We start from the raw sequence: 12,565 nt of genomic DNA, 5'->3' as shown, positions 1-12,565 counted from the left end.
AATAGAATATCGATTTTTTTTACTTTTATTGTTTGAAGGGATTGTATAGAAGTCACAAATACTCCAATTAATAATTGAAACTTTTATAGAAATAAAGTAAATTTTTATTTCTTAAAAAAAAATGTAATAATAATAATAAATGCTAAAATAAAAATTTTTCGTATACATATGTACATAGTTATATATTATAAAAATTTGTTGCATCGATTAAACGAAATCGATTACAGATTTACTGAAATAGGTTCGTTACATGTTTACTGTTTTTTCAATAAATAAAATGAGGATGTTGAAATATTAAATATATTAAGTCATAAACTTTATGGTTAATTAATAATATTGACGAAAAATTGATGTACGAGATAATTGTTGTGTGTATGCATAAATTGTAAAGAGCTACAATCAACATGGCTTGAAATAATAAAATATCATTTTTTACCTCATTTATATCAATGGTATTTTAATGAACTTTTTTTTTTTTGCCCTTATTCTGAATGTTATCATTTACTTTTACCTTCGTAACAATCCAATTAAATGAATCAATATATATTGGCTACTAAACTCATAAAACATAATTCAAATTACTGTCAACCCGCTTTATGATTCACGCATCGGTGCTGAGTGGGAAAATTTCAATTATTTTTTTAAATAATTAATTTGCTTTGTTCTCGAGTTTTTTCAATAACGACAAAGCATATAGACCCAGCTTTGGTTAAATTGAAATTTAACTCGAATCATGTACGAGTATATGCTCATTTTTTTATGTAATATAATAGGTGATCTTTTAATATTTTTTAACAATTTCAGCAATGGCACTCAATTAAATTTAATTATGAATTTAAAAAACAGCAGTACTGATTAATTGATGTTTATTCATTTTTTTATCGATGAAAAAATTATTTGCCATTACTGGGGCTCGAACCTGGATCCTGCTGTATAGTAGTTGAAGCTCTTACCACTCTACCAACACCTTCGAAAAAAAGAGACCAAATATACGTTTTGGTGATCAATAAGTAATCTTTCAAATGGTAAGAATTCTATTTTAGTCTTTAATATTTGTTTATGTATCAGTATGATTTATACGTGAGTAAATTAGTTGGGACTAAGTACCCTAGATCCGAATTATGGTAAAGTACTGTATTGTATCGAAAGTACCGTATTTAACACAAAATACTTCAATTTACTGCAAATTTGCAGTAGATTACGGATATTTACCGAAATTTATGGTAAAATGTCGTATTTTACGTCAATTCTTCTGAATACCATGAAATACTGCAGTTTTTCCGCAAATTTTACAGTGAATTTACTGTGAAATACGATATTTTGCAGTAGTTTCCCGCAAATTACCGTAATTTACGGTTATTTACGGGAAACTACTGTAATTTACCGTAATTCAGATCTGATAGGGTAAGTGTTAGCTGAATATATTTTACTGGTTCGCAATTGAATCGTGCAATAGTATTGTGAAACTGAAAATAGCGGCCGTAATAAGTAGCGGCCACGCAAAAAATTTCTGGCAGCTACTTATTTCGGCCGCTAGCTCCAGCTTCATCAATAGTATTATAGACTCACTAATTAGACTACTAATGATCCGCAATTATCACTAATTAACACGTCTTATCAACACTAATTTTTAGTAGTGTTCGGTATTTTTTTTTTTTTTTTTTTTTTTTTTCATTAGGGCATATAATAAAATTCAATTAAATTAGTCCTTATACTATTTAATTTACTTGCTACAATGGAACCTTTTATTTAGATAAAGGTGTGTATGAGGAACGTAAGTATATTCTAACTCCGGATATTACATAGAAGTTCTCATGTTAATATATTGGTAGTTCATATATAGTTTCTTTAGCGTATTATTCTACAATAAGTCTGCCTGCGGCTCGTACAGAAATCAAATAAGTATACCTCATTCCATCAATCCTCTTCTCTAGACGAATCTGCAACATGAAACGGAGTGAATACTAATAATCGAGTCATGTATATATAGCACAGAATAAAGTGACGTTCTTTTGTTGTCTTTATTTCAGTTAGAATAATTCAGTTTCATTTTTGTGCCTTTAATATCAAAAGAACTTTTAAAAATTTTAAATTATATTATTTTCATTAAACGTTATTTATATTAGGGGAGAGTGGGGGCAATTGAACCAGTAAGCTTAAAAGATCGGAAAATGAGTCGTGCTCTTGGAATTATATTTTAATACACTAAACCTTAGTCTGACCGAAATTTCGAACCAATATGATGATTTAATTTTAAAAAATTCAAGTTTTTGTGTTTTTAGGCATCTGAACTTTTTTTTAGCTCTTGACAAATTGTTTAACAATTTTTTAATTTTCAAATGTAATCTTAAAATTTTTTTGTAATACCTTCTTACATATATTAGTCATAAATTTCTAACTTTACTTCTAGTAAAATAGTTCTTGAATATTTTTTTTTAAACTAATTATTTCAATAAAATCATATGGGGTCAATTGAATCAGTACTCTCGGGGACGGTTGAACCACACGAATCACACTGTGAGCATCAGACATGCGCGCGCATCTTGACAGAATGTGAAAACAAGCTAACCTAACCAAGAAAAAAAATAATTATATTGACAGAAGTTTTAAAAGTGATTGTTATAACATATAATGTTATATAAAATAATAAATATTATTAGAAGTGTTGTAATTTTAGTTTTAAGCTGTAATGAATAGTAAATTATTCATTAAAGTCATTCGTTTGTGGTTCTAATACTCTTGGTTCAATTGTCCCCGACTAGTGGTTCAATTACCCCCGCAAAGTGAATGATTGAACCATTAGATGCAGTTGTACACTTTCGTATTTATTAAAAATTTTCATCATTTGTTAAGTTGTGTGCTTATGAAAAATGATAGTCTATATAATAAATTATAATTTCGTAAAAAAAAAGTTATCATTTTGCTTTTATTCATAAAAAAAAAAAATGTTGAAGTATTTTTGATTCAATTGACCTTACTCTCCCCTATACTTTATATTCTTATAAAAAGTTTTTTTTTTTTTATATTTTATTTTCTACCGTTAAATATTTAGTAAAACAATGGAAAAAGTTTTTAGAACTTAAAACAATACAGTGCAGTTAAGAGTTAGGAAAAACGTTAAAGAGAACATAAGCGTCGCGATAAAAGATAACAATAATAACAATATTAAAGGCCATAATTAATCAATACCGCTTAAAAAGTGTCAGGAGAAAACGTGAACATTTTTCTCTCTTTTTTGTCTATTGTTTTATTTTTTAACTTTATTACTTTCTTTGCACAACTCAACACCAGACCATTCAGCAACTTTGGTGAAGTTTCTGCGCGTCAACGAGTCGTTACGACACTTCGATTTTCTATGTCAATCTCAATTTTTTTGTTCCACCGAATGCGTCGTTAAAAAACTTTTACATCCAAACGTCAAGTGGAAAATTGAGTTTGTTTTTTTTTCTCTTTCTTCATTAATGCTTATTTTAGATTAAAAAGTTAAATTTAAAAATAAAAAATTAACAGTATATTGGGTGGTGAGGGTTGGAACAAGACGATTTCAGGTAAAGGTAAAGTTATCAGATAAAACAGAATATTAAAAATTAATAGATAATAGTAAAAAGTAGAATCTATTATCAATAATTAGTACTATTACGTACTCAACGATCCTGCTTCCAATAATGTTGACAAGTAACCTGATTAGTGACTCTACATCACCATTAAAAGTGATGTCATCATCGATCATATTCTAAATAAAAAAAATCTAACCTCAAAATTTATAGACCTTTAAAAAAAGTCCATGGTGTGGCAGAGTGGCACAATTTTCAACTGACATGCAGAAGGATCCAGGTTCGAGTCCCAGTAACGGAGAACATTTTTTTCATCGATAAAAAAAATTAATAGGCATCAATTAATCAGTTCCAATAGTAATCTGAGTATGTAATTATATTTAATTTTTAACTTCCCGCTGAGAAAATCGACGATTTTCAAAAATTTCGGGAAGTTATTGTTTTCACCCCGATTTTCGAAAATCGAGTTTTCATCAGATGTCGACGTTTTGAGGTCCTAGGAAGCTATTCTGACTATTTTCAGAATGATGTCCGAGTGTGTGTGTGTGTGTGTGTGTGTGTGTGTGTGTGTGTGTGTGTGTGTGTGTGTGTGTGTGTGTGTGTGTGTGTGTATGTAAACTCTTTGTAACTTTTGAACTAATGAATCGATTTAGATGGTTAAGGTGGCAATCGAAAGAGCTTGTTGGCCATCAACTTTCCTGAAAATTTCAGATCATTTGATCGAATAGACTCGAAAATATTTGCGAATTACGAAAAAAAAAAATTTGTTTTTTAGTTTTTTATTGATTTCTCAAAAACGACTTATACGATCGACTTCAAAATCTAATCAGCTCTAGTACTCAATAAAATGCATCGATTGCCACCTCAAACATCAAAATCGGATAATTCGTTCGAGAGTTATCGCGGGAGAAAGAAATGGTGAAAAACGGTTTTTTCTAAATATTTTCGAAACGACTGACGCGATCGATTGCAAATTTCAATCAGCTCTAGAATTCAATAAAACGCGCCGATTGCCATGTCAACTATCAAAATCGATTGATTAGTTCAAAAGATATCGGCGTTGAAAAGTTAAAAAAATAACATTTTATGTTATTTTTTCCGGATAAATCAGAATATAACGTACTAAAATGTGCCTGATATCATACCAACTCATCTTTTTTATGGTTTCTGTTGATCATATAATGTCATCGAACTTGGGTTTTAGTTTAAATCATATTATCAACAAAAAAATCGATAAAACGTAGTTTTTAATATTTTTATCGGATATTTCATATTTTATTGTTTCTTTCATGAGTCAAAACTTATTTAAATCTTGATTTTGATCCCTGACATTGATTTTTGCCTCAATACACTTATTTTACTGAGCATAATCAGGAACTAAATTTTAAAAACCGCTTCATTGATGATTTTCGATTCTTAAATTTTCAAACTTCAGCATAACAGGTAACTTGTTAGAGCTTGAAAAGATCATAAAAAAACAATTGCATGTGATATTATTTTCGAGCTCGAAGAGCTCGAAAATATATCTACACTAATGTTTTCGAGCTCTTTGAGGTCGAAAACAGCGGGAAGTTTTGGGGCTGGCCCGCAGGGTCAACCGACGCCCAGTTTTTTTTATCGGGTTTTACCATCTGTACTATAAAATAAGTACATTACGCTTATGACACAAAAAATACCGAAAACACTACAATTGAGGTCACTAAACGCACTTATAATTTTAAAGTATTAGTTCGCGAAATACCAGACCACTGGTTTTCCATTAGTGTTTTCCAATAGTGTTCACTGGGATTTTTTCATAATGGAACAATCTACACTTTTTTAAGCTTTAGATGGTTACTATAAAACCTAACGGTAACGCTTTTACAGCAATATCTTTTTTTTGAGTATTGTTAAAAAATAAATAATGTTCAATGACAATGGGATTTACAATTTATTCATAACATTGTTTTTAGCCCTGGTGGAAATTTTTCAGACTTCTGTCTTAAAAAGTCTTTGGAACTCTGCAAAAGTCTTTAGAACTATAGAACTGAGTTTTTAAGACAGTCCAAAAATTTTCCACCAGGGAGTACAAAGACATTGGGACAATTATATTAATATATATATTTTTATATGAATTTAGTTAGTCTATGTCAAAATTGGTAAGATTTGAAAATGATGAAAAAATTTAGAGGTTAGTCGTTTACAAGATGAAGTACAGTGTCTTTGTCAATTCCATAATTTTTTAAAGGAACGTCTATACGATCAAGTTTTCTTGAAGTGAAACTAAAAAGTATCAATAAACGAATAAATATATATGTATATACTTTTTTAAACGGATGTGTAACAATAAATAATAATGATATTCTATCTAACCCAATGATAATAATTTTATAACTTGAAATATGTTTTCGTTTTCGTAACATCGCTGTGTCCAACAAGTGGTAAAGATATTCAACTGTATTATCAGCAGAAACATACGCAAGATAAACTGTTCTGCCATTCATAGATCGAATTTTTAGTCTCAGTTCTCCTGGATCTTCAGTTGGTTTATTTATTTCCTGAATTAATGGCATCTAAAAAATATTTATTACTCAGACATACGATAGTGATTTTATGAGAATCAACAAGTTGTACATTTTGAAAAAAAAAGTGTTTTTATAAATTTTGGGGTTGCCCTATTTAAAGAAAATAAAAAATAATTTTATTTCTCACTTCATAGGAATGTTTTGTCATTGTCGCTGATCTTGATGTTCGAAGTTTACTATATTTGCTTTCGTTCAAGTATTTACAACTTTTTTGATAATTGATATCACTACTAGCAGAAAATGGAATTGGGTTTTGTGTAGTACTAAAGCTGTCTTTTGAAAAACTAACGGATCTTGATTTAATTCCACATTTTTTATCATCGCTAAATTATAAACATAATTATTATAAATAAGTAATTGAACCCAGAGAAAATTAATTGACTTTAGTAAGTTTTCGAAACCATTGCCATAATATATGAGAACTAAGGTACTGACGGGTCATAAGGCCTAGCTAAGAGAGATTTTGAATAGAATCGAAAATATTTCATTTAATTATGGAAGTGTATCATTAATCTTTATTTCAATTAGCCATAAAATGTAATGAAGTAATGGTAATTTTTACCATAAACAAACAAAAAATTACTTTTACAAAAACCATACGAATAGGCCTTATTTTACTACGGTAGAGTAATAAGGCCTACATGAAACTGAAGCAAGTGGCCGTAAGAAGTAGCGGCCAGTAATTTTTTGCGTGGCCGCTACTTATTTTGGCCGCCAGTTTCAGCTTCTATAAGGCCTACGGGTTCAACAAACTGGAATAGTTTAACTATACTTAATAAAATTGGTATTAGAGATGGATCATCACTTAAATTTAGCAACAATACTTTTTAAGAGTCAGAAGACTAGATTGTTTTTTATAATTTCTTCTGCGCAACAGCATATGACAGATGATGAAATATAGAAGACAGGGAATGTGGTATCGGGACTCTATAAATTTGTCGTAACATCTATGCAAGACCCTTCTGCTAGAGTAGCCTTTAGCGAAGGCGGTTATTTCAAATATCATTTCTGTCACTTAGGTCTTATTATCCGCGGGTACCTTATTAAACCAATAATGTGAGAAATAAGCAAAATACTATTATATATATAGAATATTCTGTCCGGGATCCAATAGTAATTCTTATGGTTTTGAAAGAAATTTTGTTATTTTGTATACTATACCGACCACATTAGTGTTCAGCGCAGCAATGGTTACTGTTTTTTTTTCTACGTGTAGCGGAGCCATTTTCATAAGTTTGGGAAAAATTCTTATATTATGAAAATGATCTCCATTTTTATAGGAATTTTTTTTACAATGTAAAGAAACCATTTCTTAATTAAAAGATGATATGTTCGTAATGACATTAGAAGCAGACAGAGAATAATGTTGGCTCGAAACCTAACAATTTTTATTGTTCTGTCGACCATACTTGAAACAGGAAGTGAAGATCTAAAGAATTATTATGCTCTTATGAAAAATTTCTATGCCACATTACAATTATTATAATTTATGAGGGTTATTGTTATTAAAGCATAATAATTTTTTGAAGGCTTCACTTCCTGTTCCAATTTTGGTTGTCGGACTTTTGTCTGTAAAAGTCTTCAGAACTCTGAAAAAGTCTTCATAACTCTGAAAAAGTCTTTAGAACTCTAGATGAAGCTGAAACTAGCGGCCGTAGTAAGTAGCGGCCATAATTTTTTTGCGTGGCCGCTACTTATTCCAGCTGCTAGTTTCAGCTTTATCTAGAGTTCTAAAGTCTTTTTCAGCCAAAATTCCGAAAAATTTATACCAGGGTATGTTTCAAGCCATTTTCTTTCATGTAGACAGAAAAAAATAAATCGCAGTAAATTCCTGAAAAACCTTCGATTAAATCTGATTGAAATTCAATAAGATTTCTTTCGAAAACAAGCATTCATGAGAATTTCTCGGAAGTGTTCCAATTAACTGATTAAATTTCAATCAGATTGAATCGAATTTAATCATAAATTTCCGGGTAAACGTGTTCTACTTATCAGTGGTACTTAAATATGTTTTTGATCTTTAAATGCATAAAAACATAACTAACAACTGTACGTCTATATATTTTTGACATAAAATATAGATAATGAAAAATATGACATGCATCAATTACCGAGCCGATAACTCCAAGAATGATCGATCTGGTAAATCAAATTTATGACTTCTAGATGTATGCGCCGATGCTTTTTTCGAGACAGCATGTGTATGATTAGATATCTTTGGTCTCATTGGTGATGTATTCGATGTATTCTTTGGATTTAAATTTAATTTGATAAATGTAATTTATTCACAATTAAAAAAAAATGTTGCACAATAGTTTCATATCTTACTTTTGAATGATTTCCATTTATTAATGTTATATCTGTATTTGAATTAGATAAAAATTTTTTTTCAGAATAATTGATGTGGGTTTGGAAATCAAATGAACTTGGAGTCACTAATCTACATTAAGAAGTTTTAATTTTACGTTACTCTGAGCTTAAGAGTAGGCGTATTATTTTACAAATTTAGTTGATTTTAATATATGACATTTACCCAGTTCGTGAAGAAATTTTCGAGGTCGGCCTAATCGATGAATTGTACGGCTGTTTAATGTCCGATGACTTTGCTGATATCGAGTATTTCTCTTTCGCTAACGAGCTGACGGAATAAATTTTACTGCTTGATGTTGATATGTGACCTAACTGATAACCATATCCTGGATAATTCGCTCCATAACCGGAAAAATGTTTTGTTCTGTAATCTTCAACCTTGTATTCAAATAAAAAAAAATTGTTGATTTATCAGCTTTTAAATACTGTGACTGCATTTTATACAAAACCTTGAACGGAACACCATTCGGATAATCATGTTGTAGCTCTGATGGAAAATAACCGTCTGATATATCTTTGAGAAATGATCGAGTGGCAGGATCATTGTAGAGGCGAAGCCGACCCTTTTGTAAAATCATTCCATTTTTATAAAATTTTAGTGTCAAGCAAGGAAGAGGCTATAACAGAATTGAATACCATAAATGGTGTAAAGAAGTTCTTATTACAGAAAACCATTTGATAAATTCATAAAATTTTGTCTGTTGAGTGCATCCTTAAAGTCGTAGAAAATAAGTCCCTTCGGGAATCTTCGGAAATTTTCGGTTTATAATGTTGTTGTGTTGTAATGACGTGAGATTAGACTTGTTTTCTAATAGTAGGGGTAAAACCGATGTTGTTTTACTATTTTGGAGGTCTTTAAGCTATAAATCAGTAAATTAATGTCAACACTATAAAATACCCATTTTTCCCGCAATTTGTTATAAATGCTGCCTAAACTATTGCAACTCGCTGCGAGAATAAAGTATCTCCGTTGGGTTTTACTTCCATTATTAGAAAACAAGTCTAACCTCACACCTTTATTACACATTAGCATTAAAAACCGAAAATTTCCGACAGTTCCCGAGGACTTACTTTGGGGGGGGGGGGGGACTTCAATGATTCACACGCATGTAAAGTAGAGGAAGTAAGTTTGGCTGTCGTTCATAACGCGACTAGACTGGGTTAAAAAACAATACCTTGAAAGAAGCGCCCCCTGTATTTCGGCATACAAACATTTCACCTTTACCAACTGATAAGTTTAATTCTTCAATATTGAGAATGACTTTATCCAGATAGTCGTTTAAAAAATTACTAAAATAAAAAAAAATTTTTTTTTATTTTATCTTAATTTTTTTTATTTTAAATTATTTGAATAATTTTGTAGTAATTTACGATGTTAATTGGTCTGAACTTTTTGATGCACTATTTTTTCCACCAACCCAAATTAATCCGTAGTCTGAAAGAAATTTCTAAAAATAATGAAATAAATGATGATTTGAGGTAATAATGCCGCAAATTACGGTAAATTGCCGTATTTTACCGTAAGTAGCCATAAAATATCGTATATTGCGGTAAAATATCGCAAATTACCATAAAGGCGGTAAATTTGCGGTAATTTATGGAATTTAGCAGCATCTCGGTATGCTGTGTTATAAATACTACATTTTACCAAAAGTACGGTGTTTTTACCATAAATTAGCGATACAAAAATAGTAATTTACTGTAAAATTACGATAAATTGCTGTATTCTACCGTAAATAGCCATAAAATTCCGCATGTTGCTGTAAATTACCGTATAGGCGGCAAATTTGCTGTAATTTGCGGTATTTCGTAGAATAACGGTCGTGTGCGGTAAAAATACAGCATTTTATGGGGAGTGTGGTATTTTTACCGTAAAATTGTGATACGAAAACAGTAATTTACTATAAAATTGCGGTGAGCTAGTAGTAAATTACCGTAAATTGAAGTATTACACTGGAAAAATAAAAAAGCATATCTTGCTTACGGTAATAATGCCACAAATTACGATAAATTGCCATATTTTACCGTAATTAGCCATAAAATACCGCAAACTACCATAAAGTCGGTAAATTTGCTGTAATTTATGGAATTTAGCAGCATCTCGGTATGCTGTGTTATGAATACTACATTTTACCAAAAGTATGGTGTTTTTACCATAAATTAGCGATACAAAAATAGTAATTTACTGTAAAATTACGATAAATTGCTGTATTCTACCGTAAGTAGCCATAAAATACCGCACGTTGCTGTAAATTACCGTATAGGCGGTAAATTTTGCTGTAATTTACGGTATTTCGTAGAATAACGGTAGTGTGCAGTAAAAATACAGCATTTTATGGCAAGTGTGGTATTTTTACCGTAAATTTGTGATACGAAAACAGTAATTTACTGTAAAATTGCGGTAAGCTAGTAGCAAATTACCGTAAATTGAAGTATTACACTGGAAAAATGAAAACACATACCTTGCTTACGGTAACAATGCCGCAAATTGCGATAAATTGCCATATTTTACCGTAAATAACCATAAAATACCGCAAATTACCGTAAAATGCAGCAAATTTGACCGTAAACACCGTATTTCACGGTAAATTACGGGAATTTACCGGAATTCAAACCTGCCAGGGTATATTATATGCATGAAGTTATTAAAAAATAGAATAATATTAATATATCTGAACCTCTATTTCATGAATTTTGTTTTCTAACTCTAAGCATCTTTTGTAAATGTAGTCAGATCTCTCCATCTGTGACTGTCTATGCTTGGACTCCTTTTTCAAAATACGTTCTTGGTTTTTTTCTTTCATTTCCCATTCTGTCAACTACAATAATGATTAAACAAATTTTATAGTCGTATAATCTATCAGCAATCTTTACGATACATATCAATAATATTAATTGCCCACAGACTTTTTTTTTTAACCGATTAAATTCTTGATCTTTCGACTTTAATCTGTCTTCAGTTTTTTTTAATAATATTTTCATTCTCTGCAACTGATCACCCGCCAAATATAATTGCTTAGATAACATTCCAATAAGATCACTCTCTGTAATGGAAAATATAAATTTATGTAACTACAGCTTGTATTATAATGCTTACAATATGTAATTAGATGATACGAGATCATATCATATGTCAATTAAACAACTTGTTTTGTAAAAAAAACTTTGATGGACAGATTAAAAATATGAATAAAATAAGCTAGGTATATATTAATTATATATACATTAATTTTATTACGTTGTTCTGAAATTGTTATTCATTTGTTGTTTAAAAAAATCAAACAAGTTTTACCTTTTTCAACCTTGAAACTTTGTGGCTTTGAAAGATCCTGATTTTTTTTGTTATCGATATCCATAACTATCTGTCAATATTAGAACATACAGTTATTGCAAATAATAAATTACGCAATTGTGGAAATATATATATATATATATTAGGGTGGCCCAAAAAAACCGACTATTTTTTTTTCGAGTCTCTTATGAAAATTTGTTGGTTTACGATGTTTTAAGAAGTCTCTCCAAAAATCAGCTTGATAAGAAATTTTCAAGAGGTCACGAATTTTGAAAATATCAAAAATGATCGAAATTTGAATTTTTTTTTCAAATTTTTTTCGTTCTCGTGGCAGCAATAGTTTATATTTGTGAAATCATGACACTGAAAATTTAAGCCCAAAATTTGAATATTTAAACTTCGCTCAAGAATTTTGAATGTTTCCGAGTGCTGTCTTTTGAACGTTTTCGAACGACCCTTGAATATTGATAATAAAGCTTCTCGATTTTTTCACCATCAATTTGCATCACAATGAATGGAAATATAACCCGGAAATAGAAATAATAAGTTATTTACATACTTTTTTATTTTTTAATTCAATTTTTCGGTTTTTTCGCTTATTCAAAACTTACCAAATTTTATTGTTTAAGACTGTCCTGTATATTTTTGGTTATGCAAAAGTTATATTTTAGTGAAATGACAATAATTGAGTTATAAAAAAATACAAAAACTAATTCAAAGTATCAGTCACATATTATCAGTTAAAATTCAAAATTTTTGAGCGCAGTTTAAATATTCAAATTTTG

The sequence above is a fragment of the Microplitis demolitor genome, chromosome 8 (assembly GCF_026212275.2).
Source record: "Microplitis demolitor isolate Queensland-Clemson2020A chromosome 8, iyMicDemo2.1a, whole genome shotgun sequence".
Classification (NCBI taxonomy): Eukaryota; Metazoa; Arthropoda; class Insecta; order Hymenoptera; family Braconidae; genus Microplitis; species Microplitis demolitor.
This window is presented reverse-complemented; position numbering follows the sequence as displayed.